The sequence below is a fragment of the Tamandua tetradactyla genome, chromosome 7 (assembly GCF_023851605.1).
Source record: "Tamandua tetradactyla isolate mTamTet1 chromosome 7, mTamTet1.pri, whole genome shotgun sequence".
Classification (NCBI taxonomy): Eukaryota; Metazoa; Chordata; class Mammalia; order Pilosa; family Myrmecophagidae; genus Tamandua; species Tamandua tetradactyla.
In genome coordinates, this window is record NC_135333.1 from 1720008 (window position 1) to 1746356 (window position 26349).

Sequence of the window (26349 nt, forward strand, 5' to 3'; positions counted from 1 at the left end):
TTAGCTATTAAGGAAAGAATTTTCATGAAGGCAAGAGATGTCTGAGTTTTCAGTAGACTAATACAAACATGAGTACATTTGAGATGTCCTTTTCTCCCTCTTCCTTCCCCCAGGCTCTTAATACTGTTGCTGAGTCAGTCCAGTATGCATGCGCATTTCCAGACCTGTGTCTTACGGAATACTAATAATACGGGTTTCTCTTTAAGTTTTTCAGTAATGCTTTCCCTGTAGCTAAGTTTTACCAAATGATTTTAAATATTCAGTGTGCAACTCCAAAAGCCAATAAAATAGGTTGAAGACATTGGATGTAATTGTAAACAAGCAAAACAGAATGAATCTGGCTGCTTTCAAATATAATTTTCTTATAAAATTTAATTTGTAATTCTTGAAGCAACTCTTAAAGACAGATGGAGCAATCATTTATTCTAACTGTTGGCTTCTGTTGTGGCTGCTGTTATCCCCTTTCTCTGAATGCCTTGACTTCTTCCTGTGCTAATTTCAATTCTCCCTGACACCAGGCAGTTATCTAGAGTTGAATTTTCTTTCCACTCAGTGATGGAGGGATGAACACGTGGTGTCAGCCCGGACTATTTTATTCACTGGCAGATACATTTGCTCCATTCACATGAGGAGTTTCTTTTGTAGATCATCTGAGTTCTGGTGTATCCTTTAGATGGATGTGTAATCCCGGTCCTCAAACTCTCTCACTTGTGTTGTCCCATTTTATCTATAATTCAAGGGATACAGAACAAGGCAATGCATTATTGTCTGTGCATTGGTCCAGTATTGCATTTCAAATACCTATTTCTATTATTTAAAACATAGGATTATTTGCAAGTAATCACTCTAGATATAAACGTAACTGAATTTACTGAGCATTTAAAATAAACAAACAGCTAATTACAGTGATCAAATAGGTTTCAGGTGGTAGTGGAAATAAAGTAAGGATTGGAATTACTATCTGCCCACTGTAACTTTAAAGCTTCCTAGATTTAAAGATGCATTATTCCTTGCTTTATATTTGGAGTACATTTTTCTTGGTGAATAAATGGATTACATAGCACTATACAGTTGTGAAAGTGAATGAACTAGAGCAACATGCATCGTCATGGATAAATCTCATCTACATAAAGTCATTGAGAAAAGCAAGTTCTAGAAGAATACATACAGTGGTGCCAATTACACAGTTTCAAGATATGCAAAACAATACTCTATATGCTCTAAGGATACATACATCTTTAAAGTGGTTCACTCACCACAGGATGGATTAAGACTTGAACATATCTTTGTGGGGAAAATGATTTAATCTATCACAGAAGGGTAACAGGGAGGTCTCGATGGCTTTAGGAAGATTTTCTCTTTAAAACTGAATGGTTGGCACATGGTGTTTATTTTATAATTCTTCATACCTTGTCTATTTTCAGCATTGCATAATACATTCAGAAAAGGCTAAAAAGCCATGAGAAGGAAGGCGTAGAGATAATGGACAGGGATGGAGTTTTGAGGCAAGAATAGGAACTAGAAAGTATTGAGCAGGTGCACCAGCCTTAGGCTCCAGAGAGGAGCTGTTTGTGTGATCAGAAAAATGGAGAAAAGGCCAAGGATGGGGAAAGGCTTAGTGTTAGCAAAGGCAAGCTGAAAGAGAGGAAGGATGGGTTCCTGGTGGAGGAAGGATACTGAGATGCTAGGAAGCCCCTTTCTCATGGAAAGATGAGGATCTCCACAGTGGCGATGTCAGAAAACCTTATTGTTACCTGGGGGTGTGGGGGGGTGTGGGTGTGTGGGGGCTGGAGAAGCTCATCCTCACTGGCACCTCCTGAATGACTGAACTGTCAGGTGCTCTGCTGCTGGTACACCCCACCCTCCTGCTCAGGGTGTCTTCTTTATTCCCTCCTGGGTGCTTTCCCACGTCTGAACTGAGTGATGAGCTTTGGTTTGGTAAACAGAATACTAGTTGAGGCCAGGTTGCAGTAGTTCTGCCATCTCATATCCCCGTACTGGGGGTCCTCCCAGTGGGCAGCCTCTGCTCTTTCCTGGCAAAATCTACAGCAGCATCTCGGAATGAGGGATAGGTCTCCACCCTGGCTCTTGGGGCCCCAGAGCCCTCTTCCTGATGTCCTGTGCACTCTCCCCACAGAGGGCACAATCCCATAAGGCAGATCTGTGGACTCCAGTAAGCAGAGGCCTTGGGCTCCTATGGGAAGCCCAGTGTGGATGGCTAGGGCCCTGAGTTCTGGGAAGGCGTAGGGGTGGCTGTTTTGCCTCTTCCTGCCTCAGTGTCCTCGTGTGTAAGGCAGGGATGACATGGGCATCTGGACAGGACAAGCCACCTTTGTATGGCATTCCCAGAATGTGGAGTCCATGATACCAGGACTGAAACTGAAGCCTGGGCAATACTTAGAGTTTTTTTTTTTTTTTTAATATTTTTATTGAGAAATCTTCACAATATCATCATATGGTTGTGCATTCACCGCCATGATCATTTTTAGAACATCTGCATCACTCTAGAAAGAGAAAGAAAAAGGAAAAAGAAAAACTCATACAACCTATGTCCCTTACCCCCCTGTTCTAGTTTACTAGCTGCCGGAATGCAATATGCCAGAAATGGAATGACTTTTAAAAAGGGGAATTTAATAAGTTGCTAGCTTACAGTTATAAGGCCATGAAAATGTCCCAATTAAAGCAAGTCTATAGAAATATCCAATCTAATGCATCCAGGGAAAGATACCTTGATTCAAGAAGGCTGATGACGTTCGGTGTTTCTCTCTCAAGTAGAAGGGCACGTGGTGAACATGGTGGCGTCTGCTGGCTTCCTCTCCAGGCCTCTTGCTTCAAGAAGCTCCCCAGGAAGCTCATCTCCAAAGGTCGCTGGCTGATGTACTCTGTGGTTCCCTCTTCCTTCTGTCATGGTTCTGTGACTCTCTTCTTGCTCTCAAAAGGCACTCTCTCCAAAATGTCTCCTCTTTTATAGGATTCCAGTAAACCAATCAAGACCCACGTAGAATGGGTGGAGTTTCCATCTAATCAAGTTTAATACCCACACTTGATTGAGTCACATCTCCATGGAGATAAACAAATCAAGCTTCCAGCCTATTGTACCGAATAAGGATTAGAAGAAACTGTTGCTCTCACAAGATTGATTAAGATTAAAACATGGCTTTTCTAGGGCACATAAATCCTTTCAAACTGGCACACTCCCTCTCATTGATTACTAGTATTTCAAATCTACCCCAATTTTTTGCCCCTTATCCCCCCCTGTTATTTATTTATTTTTATCCTATTTTTCACTCATCTGTCCATACCCTGGATAAAAGCAGTATCAGACACAAGGGTTTGAGATTTTATGAACAGAAAAAAGAAACCTCATATCAAACTGAAGGAAAGAAAGAGTGATTTGTGAAACCGAAGTCAGAGAACAAGATATTTGACTGAACAATACCATTTTCAGGTCATTCCCAGTATAGCACAAAATAGAATCTCATTGCTTATGAAAAGCCACTAGGCAATGTGTTTGGTGATTGAGTTATGAGTTTTCCTTTTCCATAAGGTAGATTTCACCCTGTTTCTGGAATCTTCAGGAGCAACCCCTCCTCGTTTCACAGTTGGGGGTTTGCAGGGCCTGAGCTGGGAAGGGGCTTGACTGAGAATATGCAAGAGTAATAGCTGGATCAAAAACACTGGGTTTCTGACAGCCTACAGCTCCTCTTATGCTACGTGCTTCATTTCCCCCCTTTTTTCTTCCATCTTTCTTCCCATTTACTGTCCTTATTGTCTCTCAGGAAAGCACTAGGAACTGTAATAGAAGAATTAGATGAACTGATGGTGATGACTTCGATTATGAGAAATATCACCAGCTCCTTTTAAAATCAGTCTTCCCAAAAGCTTTTCAGAAGAGCAGTGCAGCTTATTAAATACAGTCCATAATTCAGGCTGTACTTAAAAGACTTGTATTGGTTAATAACTAGAGGAAGATGCAGTTTGTTCCGTATTTATTATTCTAGTACTTTGTGGATTTGGGGACTGTTTATCAGAAACTGTTTCTATTCAACTCCAGAATTTGCTCATGGAGTGCTTTTCTCTTTGGTTTGCTAAACATTTGATTTCCCCTCTCATGAATTTCCAAAGTATGTCACAAGTTGTGTGTAAAGAGCTTTAATATAAACTGTGCTTGTTTTATCTCTGAACCTCTGAATGATCTGAACCTTAGATGGTTTCCATCTTGTGTAGAGAAAACAGTATAATGATTGCTGAAATACAGAGAGAGAAATTTCTTTTTCAGTAAAAGCCCTATGAAATTACAGGTGGAATTGTCTATACAGCATCCATCAAAAACAAATCTACTTCAAAACAAAATAAAAATCAGAGAGATGGCACATCAGCAGTGTTTCTTTTTTATTTTGAAATAGCATCGCCAAGGACTTGGAATTCTTTGAGAATGACACTATATCTTCCTAATTTCAGGCAAGGTTCCTATGTACCAGTAATTCTACTTGATAGTGCATTTTCTCCATACTGAATGCATTTCCTAGACTTTTCCTTTGGGTGCTGTGTTCAGCATTTTTACAATTTTTATTAGCTAAAGCTATGCTTACAGTTTTCTCCCATGACAGAGTGGGAATAAGTGGGTGTGGGGACTTGGAGCTCTGTACCCCGGAAAAGCATGTATGTTCTTAAGCTTAGTCCATTCCTGTGAGTGTGGATCCATTGTAAATAAGATCTCTTCAAGATATTACCTCGGTTAAGATGGGAACCAAATGAATCCGGTTGGGCTTCAGTCCAGATTACTGGAGACCTTTATAAGCACAGTGAAAGGCAGTCAGGAAAAAGCCAGAGGGAAAAGCTGGAAGCTGAAAGTCACCAGAACCTGGAAGAAAGAGAGAAGCCAGGAGAGGCCACCAGGTGCACTGCCACGTGACAGAAAAGCCAAGGGTCTGGGTCACCACAGCCTGCTCCAGAACACACAGACTCCTGGGAGCCTTCCCCACACCTTCATGATGCCGTGGTTTTGGACTTCTCCAAGCCTCAAAACTGTGAGTCAATAAACTCCCATTATTGAAGCCAACCCATTGCCTGGTATTTGCTTTAGCATCAGGGAAACTAAAACAGGGCATGCAACTCTCACCCTTTATTTTAGGCCCCTCTGAAGCTTTATAGAAACTGAAGGGCAGTGGTGGCCATATAGGGTTGTCTCAGCAGCACCCATTACTTTGTATTCTGGTGTGGGTGGAAGTGTGTTTTTCACCAGGCTATCTCTTCCTAGCAGTGAGTCCTCATTTCTAGGTATTTCAGGACTACAAACCCTCTGGAATTTGAAAGTTATGGTTGAGAGGTAGCACTAGCCTGTGGCTTCCCCCTTTCTCCAACGCAGACTCTAGCCTTAGCTCCACACAGGGTTCACACATATTTTCAAAGGTGTTTCTCCAGGTCAGCTGATTCAGGTGAGTTGTTCGACCCCATTGCTATTAATGTTTCTTGCTAGGGAATCCAGATATCTCACAAGAGGCAGTCCCTGTTAGAGATGTCCCCAGCTTCTACTCAGAACGTTTTCTGTGCCTTGTTCCTCCATACAGAAAAAAAATGCTGATATTTGATGGAACAAATGTGGAGAACATTAAGGTCTCAGATGGAGGAGGTAGATGTCAGAAAAGAGATGCAGGAATGAATTGATCTTATCAGCAAAAGTAATTTCATTTTAAAGTAATCTTTATCTCCTCCTCCAAAATGATTCTTGAATAAGACTGATTCCATTGGAAGTGATTTCTTGGTGGATTTGTTCATTCAGCAAACATTTCCGTGGAAGACTTCATGTGTGATGCATAAGGGTCTGTAGAGGGGAGTCAAAATAGCATATCAGGGATGGGGGCACGGTGGCTCAGCAGGCAGAGTTCTCACCTGCCATGCTGGAGACCCAGGTTTGACTCACGGTGCCTGCCCATGCAAAAAAAAAAAAAAGCATATCAGTGGTTCCCTTCACTTATGAACTGGGTTTTCTTGAGAATATCACTAAACTTTGTAGTGCCTTTGTAGCCACACCAGTAAGATAAAAATGTTGTCTCACGCATAGATTTCTTATGAGGATTGAAGAACAGCTATAAAAACATTAGAACTCTAGATGTTAGAGAGGATGATGCTGATGATAATTTACCATGCAATATGTGCTAGGTATTAAAATAAGTAAGACTTGGTTCCTGCTCTCATGAAACCTACTAGAGGGAAAGAGGATAAAAATAGGCAGTTGTAGGACAACATGGTGAGGTTGCTGATATGGAGGACCAAAGATGGATTTTCTCACTTTCTGGGGGTACGAGGGTAAACAAGCAGATATGAAAAATAATATTTGATCTGAGTCTTAAGGGATAAATGAAAAAGTATTGAGTGGATAAAGAGAGGAAGACAATTCTTAGAAAAGGAAATATCTTATGCAAAATGATTGATTGGCTTAATTCAATCAATGTTTAAGAAAATGGCATATTCAGATATTACAAGCACAAAATGACTGTGGGATGTTAGTAGCAGGGGATAAAGTTGGAAAGAAAACTTGAACTCAGATTTAAAAGACTTTGGGTCAGGTGTGTATGTGTGGCCAGTGAATTTTAATGGTCTAGAAAACTTTTTTTTTTTTGTCCTTTAACTCTTTTTTTAAATTTTTTTAATCTTCTTCTTTTTTTATTAATTAAAAAAAGTTAACTAACACATTTAGAAATCATTCCATTCTACATATGCAACCAGTAATTCTTAATATCATCACATAGATGTATGATCATCATTTCTTAGTACATTTGCATCGATTTAGAAAAAGAAATAGCAAGACAACAGAAAAAGAAATAAAATGATAATATAGAGAAAAAAATAAAAATAAAAAATAAAAAAAACATATAAATCAAACAAACAACAAAAAAAAAACTATAGAAAACTTTAAATGCGACATAAAAAGGACTATCTCAGCTGAGCAGGCAACTGTTAAGATTCTCTGCATAAAATTACAGCATGTGAAAAAAACAAATGATCTTAAAATTTTAATTAGAAAGATGTGCATTGGTCAGCTCCTGCTTTGATAAGTAGCAGAACAAGCAATCCCCAAATCTTATTTGTTTATATAAAAGCATAGATTTCTTACTCATGGGTCTGTGAGTCATTGTAGCTCTGCTATGGGCTGGCTGAGCTCAGCTGAGATCTGCTGTCATTGGCTGGACTTGAATCCAGGTTGTAGGTTGGGCCAGATCTGCTTCATGTAATGCCATCATTCTGGGGCCAGTGGCTACCAGGGGCATGCTCTTCTCATGGTGGAGGGGAGTGGAAGAGGGCAAGCCAAATCATGCAGGCACATTTAGAGCCTCTGGTTGCATGTGGTGTATGTCTGCACTGCCAGGGTTCCATTGGGAAGAGCAGGTCACCCAGTCTAATTCAGAGGTGGGAGGACACTCTGCCTGTAGTGAATCATGGCAGAGTGAAGAGGGAAGGAGAACTTGCGATCAAATAATACAGTCTACCACTGAAGGTAAGTAGGATCTAAAAGAAAATCACTGACATGAAATTCTCCACAGGATTCCGTGAATATTTTGTAGAGAAGTAGTAGATATAAAGTAAGAAGTAGAGGAGTTTCCTGTATCCACAGAAAGCATGGAATTGTATACTTGAACATGGAAGTATGACAAAGCCGAATGAAGGAAGAACCAGAAGTGTGTGGGATATCTTTAGATATTGGCCTAGGATAGGTAGGAAATACTTCTCTTAAAACAAAAGTTTAAAACTATCCCAGAGGAAAGATGTGCTATATAATATTCAGAGACTTTACCATGAACATATGCATATCTAGTTAATCTCCTTACATTTGATTGTTTCTTTTAAAAAGGAATTACTTGTTTGTTATTAGAGAATTTATAGGCTTACAGAAAGATGTAGAAAATACAGAGTTCCTGTATACCTCTCTTTAGTTTTCCCTATTATTAACACTTTGCATTAAGGTGAAACCATTGTTACAATTGATGAAACAATATTGTTATATTTATATTATTAAATATAGTCCATAGTTTATATTAGGGTTCACTGTTTGTGTTTACAGTCCTAGAGTTTTTTTTAATTGTTTTAGTTATTATATATGTATATATACACACATAATCTAAAATTTTCCCTTTGAACCACATTCAAATCTATATTTCAGTAGTAGTGTGCTGCCATCACCACAGTCCAATATCAAAACTAATCCATCGCAAACAGAAATTCTTTATCCATTAAACATTAACTCCCCATCCCTGCTCCCACCCCAGTCCCTGGTAACCGTGTTCTAGTTTCTAACTCTATGAATTTGCTTATTTTAATTATTTAATATAAATGAGATCATATGATATTTGTCCTTTTGTGTCTGGCTGATTGCACTCAACATGATGTCTTTAAGGATCATCCATGTTGTCACATGTATCAGAACTTTATTCCTTTTTATAGCTGAATAATATTCCATTATCTGTATATACGACTGTATTTTTTATCCGTCTGTTGATGGACACATGGGCTGCCTCCATCTTTTGGCAATTGTGAATAATGCTGCTGTGAACATCACTGTGAAAATATCTGTTTGAGTCTGTTTTAGTTCTTTTCGATATATAACTATAAGTGGGTTTGCTGGGTTATGTGATAATTCTGTACTTAATTTTCTGAAGAACTGCCAGACTATCTCTCATAACAGCTGCACCTTTTCACTTTTCCACCAACAATGAACCAGTGTCCCTATTTCTCCACATCCTTTCTAACACTTGTCACTTTCCATTTCTAAAATAATAGCCATACCAGTGGTTTTGAGTTGCGTTTCTCTAATGATATCTCATTATGGTTTTGATTTGCATTTCTCTAGTGACAAATGATGTTGAGCATCTTTTCATGTACTTTTTGGCTATTTGTTTATCTTCTTTGGAGAAATGTCTGCTCAAGTCTTGCCCATTCTTAAATTGGGCTGTTTTTTTATTGTTGAGCTGTAGGATTACTTTGTATATTCTGGATTTTAGCCCTTTTCAGATAGTGGTTTCAAATGTTTTTGACTATTTAGGGCCCACTACCTTTCCATAGAAATTTGATGATTGGATTTTCCATTTCTGGAAAGAAGAGTAATGGAATTTTGATTGGAAATTACATTGAATCTTTAAATTGTCTTGGAAAGAATGACATCTTAACAATATTGTCTTCTATTTCATGAAAATATAATATCCCTCCATTTATTTTGCCCTTCTTTGATTTTCTATAGCAGTATTTTGTAGTTCTCATATATAAGTAAGTCCTTTATATTCTTGGATATGTTTATTCTGAGATACTTGATTATTTTAGTTGCTATTGTAAGTGGAATTTTTACTTTATTTCCTCTTCTGATTGTTCATGACTGTATGTAGAAACACTACTTATTTTTGCTTGGTGATCTTGTATATTCAAACTTTGCTGAAATCATATTTTAGCACTTGCAGCTTTGTTATGGGTTTTTTTTTTTTTTGGAAATTTTCTATATCAGATCATGTCATGAGTGAATAGGGATCATTTTACTCTCTCCTTTACAATTTGGATGCCTTTTATTTCTTTTCTTTGCCTAATTGCTTTGAGTAAAACTTCCGCTACAGTCAGGATGGAATAACAGTGGTGATAGTGACCATCCTTGTATTTTTTCTGATCTTTAGGGAAGAGCTTTCAGTCTTTCACCCTTGGTTATGATGTTAGTGCTGGGTTTTTCATATATGCCCTTGTTGTGTTGGTGAAGTCTCCTTCTAGTCCTAATTTCCTAAGTGTTTTTATCAAGAAACAATGCTGTTTTTTTAAAAAAATGTCTTTTCTGTGCTGGTTTGAAAGAATGTATGTACCCTAGAAAAGCCATGTTCAATCCTAATCCCATTTTATAAATCCATCCGTTTCTTCTAATCCCTATTCAGTACTGTATGTTTGAATCTGTAATTAGATCATCTTCCTGGAGACATGACTCAATCAAGAGTGGTTGTTAAGCTGGATTAGGTAGAGACATGTCTCCACTCATTTGGTTGGGTCTTGATTACTTTACTGGAATCCTAGAAAAGAGGACACATTTTGGAGAATGTGAGAGATTCTGAAAGGGAAGAATGTCATAGCCATGAGAAGCAGAGTCCACCAGCCAGTGACCTTTGGAAATGGAGAAGGAAAATGCCTCCCATGGAGCTTCATGAAAGGAAGCCAGGAGAGCAAGCTAGCAGATGACGCCGTGTTTGCCACATGCCTTTCCAGATGAGAGAGAAACCCTGACTGTGTTCGCTGAGTGCCTTCTCACTTGAGAGAGAAATCCTGAACTTCATCAGCCTTCTTGAACCAAGGTATCTTTCTCTGGATGCCTTAGACTGGACATTTCTATGGCCTTGTTTTAATTGGGACATTTTCTTGGCCTTAGAACTCTAAATAGCAACTTATTAAATTCCCCTTTTTAAAAGCCATTCTGTTTCTGGTATATTGCATTCCAACAGCTAGCAAACTAGACCACACATTTTCTTCAACAACTGATATGATCATGTTCATTTTTCCCTTTGTTGTATTATATGTGGCATATTACATTAATTGGTTTTGCTATGTTAAACCATCCTTGGATACCTAGGACCTATCCCATTTGATCATGGTGTATAATTTGTTAAATGTACTTTGGATTCAGTTTGCTGGTATTTTGTTGAAGGTATTTGCATCTATATTCATAAGGGATATTGGTCTGTAATTTTCTTTGCTTCTGGTTTCTTTATCTGGCTCTGGTACAGGCCTCATAGAATAAGTTAGAATGTTTTCCCTGTTTTTTATTTTGGGAGAGTTTGTGCAAGATTGGTGTTAATTCTTCTTGGAATGTTTGGTGAAATTCGCTATCTAGTCTTGGACTTTTCTTTGTTGGGAGGTTTTTGATGACTTACTCAACTCTAATTGTTATTAATCTGTCAAGGTCATCTACTTCTTCTTGAGAAAGTATAGGCAATTTGTGTGTTTCTAGGAATTGTCTATTTTATGTGGATTATCTCATTTGTTGATGTACAGTTGTTCATAGTATCCTCTTAGCCCCCTTTTTATTTTTGTGGGGTTGGTAGTATATCTATTAGGTCTTATTGACTTGTAGTATCAATCGAGTCCTTTATTTCCTTATTGATTTTCTGTCTAGATGTTCTATCTGTTATTGCAAGTTCTGTTTCGAAGTTTCTGTCTTGTAGACCTATCAATTTCTCCCTTCAAATCTGTCTTCAATATATTTGTGTTCTGCTACCAACAGCTGCCAGCATTCTCTTTTGTTTTCTATTTGCATTGTATATTTTTTCCATCCTTTCACTTTCAATCTACCTATGTCTTTGAATTTATGATGAATCTCTTGATAACAGCACATAATTGGGTCATATTTTTAAAAAATCCATTCTGCCAGTCTCTGCCTTTGAACTGGAGGGCTTAATCCATTTATGTTTAATGTTACTACTGATAATGCAGGACTTTCTTCTGCCCTTTTGCTGCATGGTCTTTGCAAGTCTTAAACATTTTTTTTTTGTTCCTCAATTCCTCAGTTAATGCTTATTTCATATTTATTTGATTTTTTGTATTGTACCATTTTTATTCATTTTTCATTTCCTTCTGTATGTATTTTTCAGATATTTTCTTTGTGGTTACCATGGAGCTTAAATATAGCATCCTAAATCTATAACAATCACATTTGATTTGTTATCATCTTCACTTCAATTGAATACACACTGTTCCTATACCATTCCATCCTCTGCCTTTTCATTAAATTTGTTATAAATTATGTCTTTATTTATTATATGTCCCAAACCATATAAATATTCTTTATAAAGTAAAAATTTTATTTTGCATGAACATGCAGTTATTCAACATTAGCATAACGGATAGGCAATGTACATTAGCTACCATAAAATGTACACTTGTAAGTTGTATTATTTTAAAGTTCTCTTACCCTGCCTACCTCTCCTATCCTTTCCAAATTGGAGAACATTTGCTGTCTTCCTGGAGCCCTTACCATACACTGTGTATAGAAGGCAGAACTTTTGAGGTATAATATATATATGTATTTATTATTATTATTTTAATTTCCAAGTACATTTTAACAAGTAGTTATAGAACAGATTTTAAAGTTTGGTGTGGGTTACAGTTCCACAATTTTTCATTTTTTTCTTCTAGCTGTTCCAAGACACTGGAGACTAACAAACATATCAATATAATGATTCAGCAGTCATACTCCTTTGTTAAATCCTATCTTTTCTGTTGTACTCCTCCTTCTCTTTAAATAACATATATACATAAGAACAATGAATTTCAAAGTACATTGTAACAATTAGTTGTAGAACAGAATCCAGAATTTGGTATGGATTACAATTCCACAATTTTTGTTTTTTATTTATAACTGCTTTAAGGTACTGGGGGCTAGAAGAAATATCAGTATAATGATTCAGCACTCATGCACATTTGTTAAACCCAACCTTCTCTGTGTAATTTCACCATCACCTTTGATCTTTCTCCCACCCTTTAGGGGTATGTGGGCTATGCCCATTCTAACTTTTTCATATTAGAAGGGGCTGTCCATAATATGGGATAGGGAGATGATGTTCTGGAAGGGCTGGCCCCTTGGCATTTCAGGACTTATCTAGTCCAGGGACCCATCTGGAGGTTGTAGGTTTTGGAAAGTTACTCTAGTGCATGGAACCTTTGTAGAATCTTATATAATGCCCTAGGTATTCTTTAAGACTTGCAGGAGTGGTTTTGTTTGGAGTTTGGCAAGTTATGATAGGTAGCAATGTCTAACTGAAGCGTGCATAAAAGTGACCTCCAAAGTAGACTCTTGAGTCTATTTGAACTCTCTCAGCCACTAATACTTTATTTGTTACACTTCTTTCCCCCCTTTTGGTCAGGATGGCATTGTTGATCCCACAGTGCCAGGGCCAGGCTCCTCCCTGGGAGTCCTCTCCCACGCCACCAGGGAGACTTTCATCCCTGGATGTCATGTCCCACAGAAGGGGGAGGGCAACCCAAACCATATTTTTATCATTAGTTTGTATGCATTTACATGTTAGACCCTCCATGAAATAAAAAGTGGAGTTTTTACCATAATTAGAATATGCTAGTAGTAGCATTTGTGATTACCTGTACCAGAGGTCTTTATTTCTTTATGTTGCTTTGTCTAGGGCCCTTTACTTTTCATTTGAAGAACTCTGTTTAGCATTGCTTGTAGAACAGGGCTAGTAATGATGAGCTCCTTCATTTTGTCTATCTTGGAATGTTAATCTCTCTCTCATTTTGGAAAGACAATCTTGCAAGATATAAAAGTCTTGGATGTCAATTGTTTTCTTTCAGCACTTTATATATTTTGTCCCACTGCCTCTTGCCTCCATGGTTTCTGATGAGAAATCACCACTTAATATTATTGGGTCTCCTTATATGTAGCAGGTTGCTTCTCTTTTGTAGCCTTGAGAACTCTCTCCATGTCCTTGAGTTTTCATTTTCATTACTTTGTGTCTGGGCATGGTTCTCTTCAAACTTATCCTCTTTGGGGTTCATTGTGATATTTGAATGTGTATATTCATGTCTTTTACTAAATTTGTGAAGTTTTTTTGCCATTATTTCTTTGATTATTCCTTCTGCCTTCTTCTTTCATTTCCTTCTGGTCATCCCATAATTCTTAATCTAATTCTTATATTGGTACTTTTAATTATGTCCAACAGGTCTCTTAGGCTGTCTGTATTTTTTCATGCTTTTTTTTTTCTGCTACTCAGACTGAATCATTTCAATTTTCTATTCAGTTCGCTGATTCTTTTTCCACCTCCAATCTACTGTTGAAACCCTCTTTGGAATTTTTCATTTCAGTTATTGTTCTTAAAGTCTATTATTTCTGTTTGGTTCCTTTAAAAAATTTTGTCTCATTATTGAGATTCTTATATTGTTCATTCATCTTTTCCCTGATTTCCTTTAGTGCTTTGTGATTTCTTCTTTGTCCCATAAATTATTTGGAAATATATGGCATAATTTTCAAATATTTGGGGATTTTCTAGATATATTTCTATATTGCTTTGTAGCTTAATTATGTTCTGGACAGAAAGTATTTTTAGTATGATTTTAATCTTTTAAAATATAGTCTATCTTGGGTAAAATTCCATTTGTATATGAAAGAATGTATGTTCTGCAGTTATTGATTATAGTGCTCTAGAAATGTCAATTAGGTTACATTGGTTGATAGTGATATCTATATAGAGAGACAATTTACTGATTTTCTGACTACTTGATCTATCAATTACTGAGAGAAGTGTGCTGGCACTTTTAAGTGTGGATTTGTCTATTTCTCCTTTCAGCTCTATCAAATTTTAAAATGTGATGCTTTATTATTTAAATACTTTGTTGTTCTAATATTAGTAACATGCAAATTTAGGTTAAGTTTTCTTGAAGAATTGACCCCTTGATCATTATGAAGTGTTCCTCTTTATCTGCGTCAATACTGCTTTTTCTTGAAGTTTACTTTGTTGGCACGAATATAGTTACTTCAGCTTTCTTACGATTAATATTTGCATAGTATATATTTTTCCATCCATTTAATTTTAGCCTATCTAATATTTGTATTTAAAATGGGTTTTCTGGAAACATAATATAGTTTGATATTGTTTTTTTATCCAGATTGATAATTTCCTCTTTTAATTGGAATTTTTAATCCATTTACATTTAATATAATTATTGATAAATTTGCATATAAGCCTACTGTCTTGCTATTGGTATTCTATTTGTCCTATCTATTATTTTTTCTATTTTACTCCTTCCTTAACTTTCTTTAGGATTGAGTAGTTTTTAGTATTACATTTTATCTTTTCTATTGTATTATTACTATCCCTTTTTTGTTCTATTTTCTTCAGTGGTTGCTGTGGGGTTCACAATATGCCTATTTAACTTATATCTAACATTCAAATACTTTCTATTTAAATTCAAACTACTTTAATATATAAGGTAAGACTTTTACAACAGCATGCCTGATTTTTTTTACTTCCTATCCTTTGTGTTATTGTTGTCATCCTGTTACTTCTACATATGTTATAAATCTCAGATGATCGTTACGAAACCTAAGATTTTAAAAGTTAAACTAATGTCCCTTTTCCTTGGATAAACTATTATTTTTAATACTCTGTTTGAAGTATATATATTTATTTTTAGCATTTTTGTATCCATAATAATTCATGAAATTAGACTCTAAATTGTTTCCTCATACTCTCTTTTTTGAAGACTTACTATCAAGGTTATACCAGTATCATAAAATAAACAGAAAAATTTTAATCTTTGGATATTATCTGGCCACCATTCTTCTCAATTTGTACTACTGCAATAGCCTGAGAGCTGGTCTTTACCCTTAGACTGTTGTATTACCAGATGCCTCTGACCCCAAAACCATTTCCCATTATGCAATGATTCTTCTAAAATCCTTATGTCTTCATGCTACATTCCCATCTAAAACATGGCAAAGTTCATGGCTCATTGTAGAAGCTCAGTAATTATTTGCTTTGGTGTGTGTGTGTGAGAGAGAGAGTTATCTGCGATTTTACAAGCTGAGGTGTTTTCATAGACACTAGAGGTTAGGAAAAGCCATAAAACCTAGTACTGGGCCACTGAAGCTTTTCTACCACCTAGAACCTAGTCACACTTCCTATGGAATTTCAGTTGTAAACAATGGTGCCTATTAACAACTAATTCTCTATGAATGTTTTTCTGAAAATTACTGATGTGTGATGTGATTTGGTATCTAGTTAGTAAGGAACCATTTAGGGAATGGTCACGAGTATAGAATCCTGAATGCAGTGACCTGACCCCCTATGCTGTTTCCTTTATTCGGGGTCTGGCCAGGCATTTGGAACATGGATATACTGTTTAAATGATTGGTATAAAACATCTCCCATATTGAATCAGAGCAATCAGGAGACTCCTGTACAATATGGCTTCTATTAAGAGCTATACCTTCAGAAGATACAATTTATGTGCCATTTCTGATACTTGGGGAAAAGAAGCATGCCAAGTGCAAATTATTTTTCCATTTTACTTCATGATTTTCACTGTTTGCCCTTCAATATATTGTGATGCTTTATGTATCTTCTTGATGCTCTTGTGGAAAGAAAGGCTACACCACTAAAATGCAATCATTCCTGTTTTCGAGGGAAGGGCTTTGAGGCTTATGGAGGTTGGGAAAGTGGCCCAGCGGTGCCTGTGCCATGCAGTGGAGCAGAGACACAGAACGTTCCCAATGATCAAGCTTAGCTCAGATCTCAGCGCCCCGGTTTCCTCACCTCTCTGAGCACCAGTTTCTGCATAGGATTGATATGGGGGATTAAAGGATATCATTCCTAATGCACCAACATATTGTCTGACACAGAGTTGTCCCCAAAAAGTACACCTGTTTATACATCAAATTCAGTTTCCATAGTCAGGAATTGAAATACTGTCAGTGATTCAGTTTAATAATTCAATAGAGCATTTTTAGCACACATTTGCAAAGTGCCATCTTTCTGTCAGGTACTATGGGCAAAGCAGAGGTGATTGGGAAATGGTCCGCCCTCTTCTGGTGCTCACTGACTGGTATACAGTCAGCCATGGGCATCTGTGGGGCAAATGTGTACCAGGAGGCAGTAGGAACAAGAAGGGGAGCAGTGATTAATTTTGCCCAGCTGGATTTTGAAAGACATCAGAGTGGAAGTGACAGTGGAGGAAAATCTTGAAGGATGAATGGAATTTCGTTAGACCGAGGACAGGGGATAGGGCATTTGCAATCAAGAGATGGCACACTGCATGCAGCCAGACCTCGGTGAGCTGATTTGGTCATGCTTCTGTCAGAATAAGAGGGTCTTCAATTAATAGTCAGCCTTAGTATGGCATCTTTGTCACTCTGTCGTTTCTTTGGAAATCCTTATTTTTCTCTGTGAGTTACACTGGCAGATTGTTTTTATTTCCCTCTGATGAATTAACTGATCCTGACAGTATTTTCATCCATAAGGAACAAGGCCTGAATATTTCCTTCGCATATATAGTGCTGACATAATCATCCTTTCCTTTTTGTTTTTTGTTTTTTTTTTGTACAACAACCTTCAGCCTATTTGTAGAATCTGAAAAGATTCTTTGTAGAGACATTTTATAGTCATTTATTGAAGAGTCTACAGCCTTGGGCTGCTATCAGCATTGTGAAGCAAAGTTATTTGACAGATTTTGAGCTGGTCACCATGTGCTGCTGTAATGACCAGGCTCTCTTGGAGCACTGTAATACCGTGTTCTCTTCTCTCCCAATCACTGGCATGTTTAGGAACAGAGTTTCATCTGTCAGTTGTTCATTTAGGGTTAGCTTAAGCCAGGGATGTTTTATTTTTTACTTTTTCCCTAAAATCCTGGGAAATCTAGATGTGATTCTTAAATGATAAACCAGCAAAGTAGGATTTTAGAAGCTTATTCCTGAGGTGAGGTGGAGGGACTCAAATATGGAAAAAGAAACATTTGTTGTGTCTCATTGCAAGGGCAGAATGATTTTGGATTCCATTTCATGAGAATTAGGAGATATGATTACTACCGTGAAGTAACTTGAATAAAATCATGGTGTAAGATATGTACAAAGTACATACGACAGCAGACTAGGTACAGAGTAAATGTAATAAAATGAGTTGAAACTGTGTAAAATGGATGCAGAAGGATGAGCAAAGAAAAAATTAAATGTATATAAAATGGATGCAGGAGGATGAGCAAAGAAAGAACTAAATGTATATATACTTGCTTTAGGTCAGTCATGACTTTGGCCTGTAGTAACTATTAATAATGATGAAAAGATTTCTTGTAAGGTTTCTTGAATTTATAAGAAATAATCCAACCATGCATATGACTATGTACCTGGGACCTGTTTTGGTTTGCAAATGCTTCTAGAAAGCAATATACTAGAAATGGAATGGCTCTTTTATAAAGGGAATTTATTATGTTACAAGTTTACAGTTCTAAGGCTTTAGAAATGTCCAAACTAGGGCATCCAGAGAAACATACCTTGACTCAAAAAAAGCCAGTGTCTGTCACCTGGGAAGGCATGTGGCTGGTGCCCACTGTCCTTGTTTTGGTTCTGTTGCCTCCAGCTTCTGATACCAGTGGCTTCCCCTCTAAGCATCTGTCGGCTTTCACTTATCTCCTCCAGGAGTTCCTCCAGAACGTCCAGGGTTCTGGCTTGCTTAGTATCTTATAGGAAGAAACGTGGAGAGTCTGCTGGATTCTGCATCTCCAAATGTCCCTGTCTAGGCATCTACTCTCTGTTGGCACTTCAAGCATCTCCAAGTATCTCTGTCTGCTCTGAAGCATCTGTTCTCCAACTATCTGCATCTGAGGTTTCTCTAAAATGTTTTCCTTTTAAAAGGACTCTAGTAAACTAATCAAGACCCACCTTGAATGGGTGGAGTCACATCTCCATCTCATCAAAAGGTCATATCTACAATTGGGTCACATCTCCATGGAAACAATCCAATCAAAGTTTCCCACCTTAAACAATAGGTCTGGCACTACAAGATAGTATCAGGATAAAATCATGGATTTTCTGTGATGCATAATAGTTTCAAGCTGGCACAGGACCTAAAAAAATAACATATTGATTCTAGAAATAAAGAATTGAGTTTTCTTATTTTTTTATTGTTTTTGAGTTGAGAGGGAACTCAACGGTAGTCCAGTGTGCAGACCATTCAGCTGGATAGACTCTCTAGAAGGAGAAGGACCTTGGTCAGGAAGGCTGGGTATATACTGGGAAAAGTGAGTGGAGGAAAGAAATATTTGATTGAACAAAGGGCACCTTTAATTGAATTGCAAGGGAGACAAAGGAGAGAAATATCTGGGTTTTTATTTCTTTATCATGGAGTTTTGGGGAGTATATATAATACTGTAAAGCAAAGTACAATTTTAGAATTGATGTTGAAAATCAGAAGTTAACATGGGAAATAGTTACTGACTGCCCTATAATAATAATAATAAACTAGATCAGGCAGAAGGATGAGGGGTGAATATGAACAGAAAATTCTTGTAGTACTTGCTAAGCAGCTTGGGCTTTCCCAAACAGTCAGCCACAAACTGATGATCTGGTCTAAGAATTTTCAGACTAGTTTCCAAGTTGTGTAGACCTGGAACCAGAAAAGGGTAGAATTCTACATGCTGTCCCTTACCTGAAGCTCTTGGGGCGGTAGCTCTCACACTATAGAGCACATCAGGTTCACCTGTTAGGCTTGTTAAAGACACAGACTGTTGGGCCCCAGAGGTTCTGATTCAGTGTGTGTGCAATGGAGCCTCAGCATTTGCATTTCTAACAAATTTCCAGGAAATGGTGATGCTGTTGGATTAGGAACCACCTTTAGAGAACCATAGCTTTTGGGGTAATATGATGGGTAGGTGAATGGGGCTCATGGTTTACTTCCAAGATCCTTGAATTGGTCCCTTGACTCTCTTCAATGCTGAGATAACTTCAGGAAAATCAAAATGTATAGAAGAATCTTGGTTTACCTTTTAATCTGTACCTTTCCTTTTGGCATTCATTGTGGCTGTGAGCTTTACTTAATAAAACTGGTACATCTGGTTTTGGATGGTCTGATTCATTTTAAGGATGAAATTACTCTTACAGCAATAAATACTCATTTAGAGCTCTGCTCTCTTCCATATCAAAGCATGAGCTTTGATTTCTTCATACATTTATTTTAATAGTCATCATCATTAGGGCTGAAATTAGAGACAAAATATCACAATCACCCGAGTGTATTTTTAGTATCTAAGCATGAGCACTTGATTATTGTTTTCTGGTGGAGTTATGTATTCTAGTAATTGCCAATAAAAAGGAAACGTACTTTTTGCAGATGTAGTACCAAATAGGTTTGTCCACTGTGACCAAATATAGAGACTTTCCTTTTTCTGTTTTTTAATACATCCCATCATTTCTCTGCCTCCCAAGATAGGCACATAATATCTAAGATTTATTGGATTTTGGTGATTTATACAGGAATGTAAGTGATTTTAATGTATCTAGGATGAATATTTTATTTTCAGAGTAGAAGCTTCAGAAGCTGTTCCATGAAAATAAAACTATTTTATTTATTACAGCATTTACTTAAGATGTATTTTTCTAAGTAGTCCAGCTTATGTTGGGGATTTACATTTCCTTTGCCCCCTTGCTGCCACCGTTCATGCCTGTTTTCCACAGGGGCTGTGGTTTAACCTCCTTCCTCTTCGCCCCCAGCAGGAGATGGTTGTTACCCGTTGCCACTAAAGCTCCTAAAAATCCTAGCTCTCATTCCTTTTGTCCATAGTCAGGCTAGCACGCCTCCCCCATAAAGGAAAAATGCCAGTACTGATGGGGTTTAAGTCACAGCTGCTCTGTTAGAAATGAATTTTGTCACAAGCACCAGTGCGTACAGTAAGATAAAGCTATTTAGAACTGAGGAAATACTGCAAATAATACTTTTAATTGGCTTAAGTGCCTCACAAATAGAAGACCTTTCATTTATGCCCTTTAGAAACAGAATACCTCAGAGGTCCTTGGAGGCATTAGTTCCCTAAATGACTTGCCCAAGGTCATCTAGCAATATGACTAGGTAAAAATTGTGGTTCTGTCCTCCATTATTTTGCTTATAATGCTGGGTCCTTTTGTTACTTTCCTAGGAACAGAACCAATGGTTTGTTTCATAAAACTTTGCGAAGAGTCACTTACTTTTCTGTTGTAGGAAAAATTGTGCATGCTGCATGAGTTTATTCTTTTTTAAAGAGTTCTTCAGTACTATTGCAAATCTCTTGGAAAGGGGGTCAGAAGACAGGGAGGGTTAGAAGAGGAGATTGGTAGTTGTCTAATGCCTGCAGCAATTAGCAATAATATTCAGAATGATTCCTCCTTCATTTATCAAAATATATAGGTTACAGAATTTTAACAATACGTATTTTCTTAGTTGCAGACAATAGAGTCTACTCTGGTTCATTAAGAAAGATTTATTAAAGGATATTAGCTAGCTTACAAAATTTCTGAGAGATTCAGGGAACTAAGCCTGGATGCTTCACAAGCAGATATGATACAGCCAGGAGAAATGCTGACCCTCATCCTGCAACTGGACGAGTAGAAACTGCTGCTGCCAACTCACTGAGGCAGAGATTAGACAGAGCATTTTCCCATTGCTGCTTCAGAATGCCCAATCGCTCTGACCATCCTGTGGGAAAACCATGTGGTCCCTACCTCCTGAGTTTTCTGGCCGCCTTTCAGGTCTCCCATGGGTGTGAAGTCAGTCACATGCAGAAGCTTCATGGCCAGGCAGTTTGGGAAGTATGGTCCTTAACCTCAACTCTCCAAGTGCAGCAGAAAGCATATTTCAAGAGGATTGGAGTGGTTTTGAGGGAACCATTTTACAGTTCCTGCCACAGATAGATCTCAAATTTTATTACTTACAACTGTGTATATTAAATCATTAAATCATCCCCTTGCTAATGCTGGGCTGTCAAACTGGCCATGAGAGAACGTAGATAACTAATTTCAGAGTTTAGCTGGATATATGTGTGAGGGTAATTAGTGAACGGAAAAGTGCTGCATCCAGCTGTTATTCTTATTTAGAACTGAGAGCTGTATGAGTTCAATTTGGGGAAAAAAAATCTCCCATTGCTCCTATTTTCCTTGCCAGTTCATGATGTCTATACTCCTTAAAATTTGCTCAAAGATGGCAGAAAGAGACATGACAAGTGTGGGCTTTGCAGCTAGTTAGATCCAGGTCCATGTATCAGCTTTAGTTACTTCCTGATGGAAAACAAGTTACTTAACCTCATTTCTTTTCACAGGAGATAACCCTGGAGCCTAGGAGCTAGGAGTGTAGCGAGCATTCAACCTACAGAGTTCTGTGTGCCTTAAATGCAATCGGGTTTGTAGGCACTTACTAATAGTAGCTATTCCTCTGGCCCAAATGCCAACACTGCCATCGTATTCCCATCCTTTTTTGCTTTTCAGCTGCGCATTTGTTTTCCAAATGAATTTGAGTGTTCTGTGTTTAAAGATACAGTGTATTATGTATTTAATGATACAGTGTATTGCTTTCTTGTTGTTTAAGTTATTTCATGCATATTTTGTCTCCCAGTTAGATTGACTATAATCTCTCCAGAAGAAGAGATGTTGTTGCTTTTGCCCTTTATTTTATATCTGAATTCTAATTCCTACTTTGGTCCTTCAGTGGATTGTCATTTACTTAGATCAAGGCTAAGTAAGTAACACCGTGTGTGGTTTTGCAGGTTATACAGTGAACAAGAGCCCGCGTATTATGAGTCGTCAGTCACAACTTGAATATATATTTATCATGTATATTGTAATTGTTATTATATTAGGTCTTGTCCTGACAAAATCAGTTTATTATGAAAAGAAGTAAATTGTCTTGAAGAAGGGTATTTCTTTCTAATTTGTGCGAATGCAGCATCTAGGCTGCATTGTTAGCCTTTGCACCACAAAAAACCTTTGTTTTTTTGGCAGATATTTTGGTCATGTTTATTAACTGTTTTTGCATCCGTCAAGGGAAAACACGAGCTACCTGTGTTTTGGGAGAGGGAAAAAGGAAGCAAAGATTTTTTTTAAAAAGTATGCTTTTAAAAATTTTCTCCAAGTCAATTCCACAAGTGAATAACTACATCCAAAAACGTTGCATGGTGTATTTGTTTTAAGGCAGAAGAGTCTTGTTTTTTACTTCTGTGCTCTGTCCATCTGCCAGGGCAGTATGCATAATCCCATTTTTGCCAGCAAGCTTGCCTCCTGTGGCTGGGGTGGGGGGCGGGGGCAGGGGACCAGGTTTATCTCTTGTTAAGGCTCTCATTTTATGGCAGATTTTTCACAAATTCTTCAATTTTGGGTAGAGGAGAAACTGACTTTTTCAGCCATGAAAGACTTCAAGTTATGGGACTCAAAGCCAACTTGTATGGCCAGCTTCAGGCTGATGGCCTCTTCTGGAAGAGCTGCATTTCCTTTCCTCTCTGTTTGCAGCACAGCAGGGCCAGGACTCCCGGGTGCCTCATTTACTTTACTCTAGTCTCACCCCTGTCCTGTAGCTTGGTCAGAAATAATTTGAGTTTATTTCCCTCTTGTGTGTGAAGAAGGAACCAGCAAATGTCGATGTTCTGAGATTTTCCTACCATGTTCCTCAATATCATAGCTCCTTTTGATAAGTAGCAATTCCAGGATACAGTTACATGTCCCACCAGGTAACACAACCCACCAGATTTCCAGCCTCCAGTATTAGTGCTCTTATGCTCAAAGCTCCATCTCCTCTGCTCAACCAGTTTACCACTTTGCTTCCAGTACTTCTAATATCCTACTTCCACGCAAACAATGCTGTTATCAGTTAGGAATTTCATGAAGCTGTGACAGAAACCACCACACAGAGGCTTAAACAAATTTGAGGATTTATTTTTTTGTGTGACAAGGAGTCTGGAGGTAGGCAGCTCAGAGCTGAGATCTCAGATCCTTCTGTCATTCCACGCAGCTATCCATAACATTGCTTTCCTCCTCATGTTCACAACATGGCTGCCCCAGCACCAGCATTACATCTGTGTTCCAGGCAGAGAGAGGACAATGGGCAAAAAGTGTGTGCTAGCTGAGTCTACTTCTCTAGTAAGTAATTTTCTCAGAAGTCCCAAACAATGACGTATACCTATATCCCTCTGGCCGCAGTTGTGTCCCACAGCATTCCCCACGTAAGATAGGCTGAAATCCAGTTGCTATTATTTTGTTTTGGTTTTAGGCTATTTAATTTTAACCTAAGCACATTGCCATCCCCAAGAAGAGCCTACTGATGGGGACAATAGCTACTGTGTCGGTAAGCATCAGGCCTTGTCAGAACTCTGCTTAGCTTTCTTTTTGCATGCATGCTTACACCATGGGTCAGAGATGCCTTTGGCAGCACCGACATATGTCCCCTGCCTTATTCGCACCACAGAAAGGAAATGTTTTTTCTTTCAATTCCTGAATGTCAATCCCTGGAATACTCTGATTTCTTCAACTTGCGTGACAGATCCATCCCTATGATTAGAGGGGCACATGAACCATGCTTGTCACTCTACTCATACCACAGGGGATGGGCGAGGGGTGGCCTCTCCAAGGATGGGTCAATAGCAGATGAAAACAAGTTGCCCACTTGATATGCTAGGTCTCTCTCCTAGATATTGAAAGAGGTGTTCAACATATATTTTCAGAGACAGAGAGGTCTGTCTGGTGGAGAAAATATGGTATTTGAAGCAGGAATGTCAGAATTAGTTTATACTGTTCTGGTAACAGTCAAATTAGCTTGGCTTCAGAAGACGGGTAATGAAAAGTGAAACAGTTAAGGCGACAAGGGACTGTGAGCTGGAAAACAATTCTCCCTAGTAAGATGGTTTAGATTCTTCTGCCTAAAGCATAAATGTATCATACTGACAAAATACCTACCTCAAATGGTCTCTTCTATCTTTACTTGCTTTTTTGATGTTATATTAGTTAGCATTAGGTTCGACTGTGACAGAAAACTCCCAAATAATAGATAACGATTTTCCCCCCCTCACACTTTAAAGTGTAATAGGCAGTTTTGGGCCACTATGTTGCCTCACTGTTTCAGGGACCCAAACTTCTTCCATCTCCTTGCTCCTTTGTGTGTGGCCTCAACCTCATGGCCTGAGATAGAAACAGTTCTAGTTAGTAGGAGGGAGATGGACACAAAGAAGAAGAGAGCATAAAGGGCACCAGTGTGCTTTTATTCGTGGAAGATTCCCTGAAGCTTCCCAGTGTCACTTCCACTTACGTCCCTGTGGCCAAATTTTCGTCGCATCCAGCTGCAGGGGAGGCAGAGAAATGCATTCTGGGATGGACAAGAGCATGGCTATTGGAGACACTTAGCAGTCTCTGCCCAGGCACCTCCTTTCCTCAGCGTTGCTCTAGCTAAAGCGTTTCCACAGGGTCTCAGCGGCTGACCCCAGTGGGACCTGGTGGGCAATGAGTCTGCACTTGTCCGTCCTAGCAACCCACAGGCATTCCTTGCAAGGGGTAGATTGTACCGCTGAAAATGGCCTGTGGGAGCTTTGCAGTGTTTGTACAGGGCTATAGAGAATAGCTCTTCCCTCAGCAATGGCGGGAAGTTTCCTTAATTTTCAGTTGAGGTAGAAAAGAATCCTAGACAAACTTCAAATCAAAGCTATCTGACTGAATTGTCCAAGGAGGGGCTATAGGATCAAGAGGTCATAATTTCTTAGAAGATTCTAGGTTTTTAGGCCTCTGATCTCTGCTATTCATGTCAGTTTGTGTCAGTAGAGCACAACTTGGCTTCTGTAGTCTACAGAAACACATTCCATCTCATCTGAGGCCTCTTATTTGAATGTTACATTTTTTCGTTGAACATCCATAATCTTTACTTGTGTCTAGAAAGTTCAGAAAAGTTGCCAGATATCTATATCTATACCTATATAGATAGATAGATAGATATTTTTTTTGCATGGGCGGGCACCAGGTACCTAAACAGGTGAGAATTCTGCCACTGAGCCACCATTGCACCGCCCACCAGAGCTATTTTGAAAGCATTGTTCTTGTTAACAATGCAGATGCTACAGGTCATGAGTTTATTCTCCTTGATAATGTGAATTCTGTTTTGCTTTTGTCAGACCGGTTGATTACCATGGGGCCTCAACCTGGCTGGCTGCTTGTCCTAGATAGGTAAGTTTCTGTGAACCTAGAAGTCTTTCCTGCTGGGCAGGCATCCCTCGGAGCCCCTGCTCTTCCACAAGAGTAAGAAACTCCTGTCTTCCCAGGATTTGCATTGATTTCATGGCTTCTGAAATACCCTTTCTCTGGGGACTAGTTAGGCACGCACACCCTCTTTTGAAGATATGACACAGAAATGGAAACGTTGTAAGGAACTAGCATAATGCTAAAAATACAAACTCTCTTTCGTTAAATCATTAAAAATAAAGGTTGGAATAAAACTCCAAGAGTTGGAAATATTAGGGTTTATGTGATCCTTCCACTCTGTGAAGGACTCCTCTTGCATCAGTCCACCTTTTCCCTTCAGCTTTACTAGACAATTCTAAGTGTTTAAGAGGCTTTTGTTTTTCTGAGCCCAAATTGATATTGAGAAGGTGTACATTTCATTTTTATTCAATGCTATACATCTTACTTTCCATAAAGAAAACACAGGGACTCCCAGGGGTGTGGACCTTCCTGGCAACGTGGGACAGAAATCCTAGAATGAGTTGGGACTCAGAATCAAGGGATTGAGAAAACCTTCTCGACCAAAAAGGGGAAGAGTGAAATGAGATAAAGTGTCAATGGCTGAGAGATTCTAAACAGAGTTGAGAGGTTATCCTGGAGGTTATTCTTACGCA

At 38.3% G+C, this 26349-nt stretch overlaps 1 protein-coding gene and 1 long non-coding RNA gene across 4 annotated transcripts in view; one reads left to right on the forward strand and one right to left on the reverse strand.

The window, feature by feature from the left end:
- DISC1 (DISC1 scaffold protein) overlaps window positions 1-26349 on the forward strand; it is a 387745-nt gene that overhangs the window by 245526 nt on the left and 115870 nt on the right. The gene's annotated exons all lie outside the window — the stretch shown is intronic.
- The window catches only part of LOC143690756 (uncharacterized), a 31500-nt gene continuing 5505 nt past the window's right edge, over window positions 355-26349 (reverse strand). Inside the window, exon 2 of one of the 3 annotated variants that reach the window (XR_013179168.1) lies at window positions 355-727. This is a non-coding gene — a long non-coding RNA (uncharacterized LOC143690756). Of the gene's footprint in view, window positions 728-23406; window positions 23551-24691; window positions 24808-26349 lie in introns of those variants that run through there. The other 2 variants (XR_013179170.1, XR_013179169.1) reach the window with 2 other exon arrangements.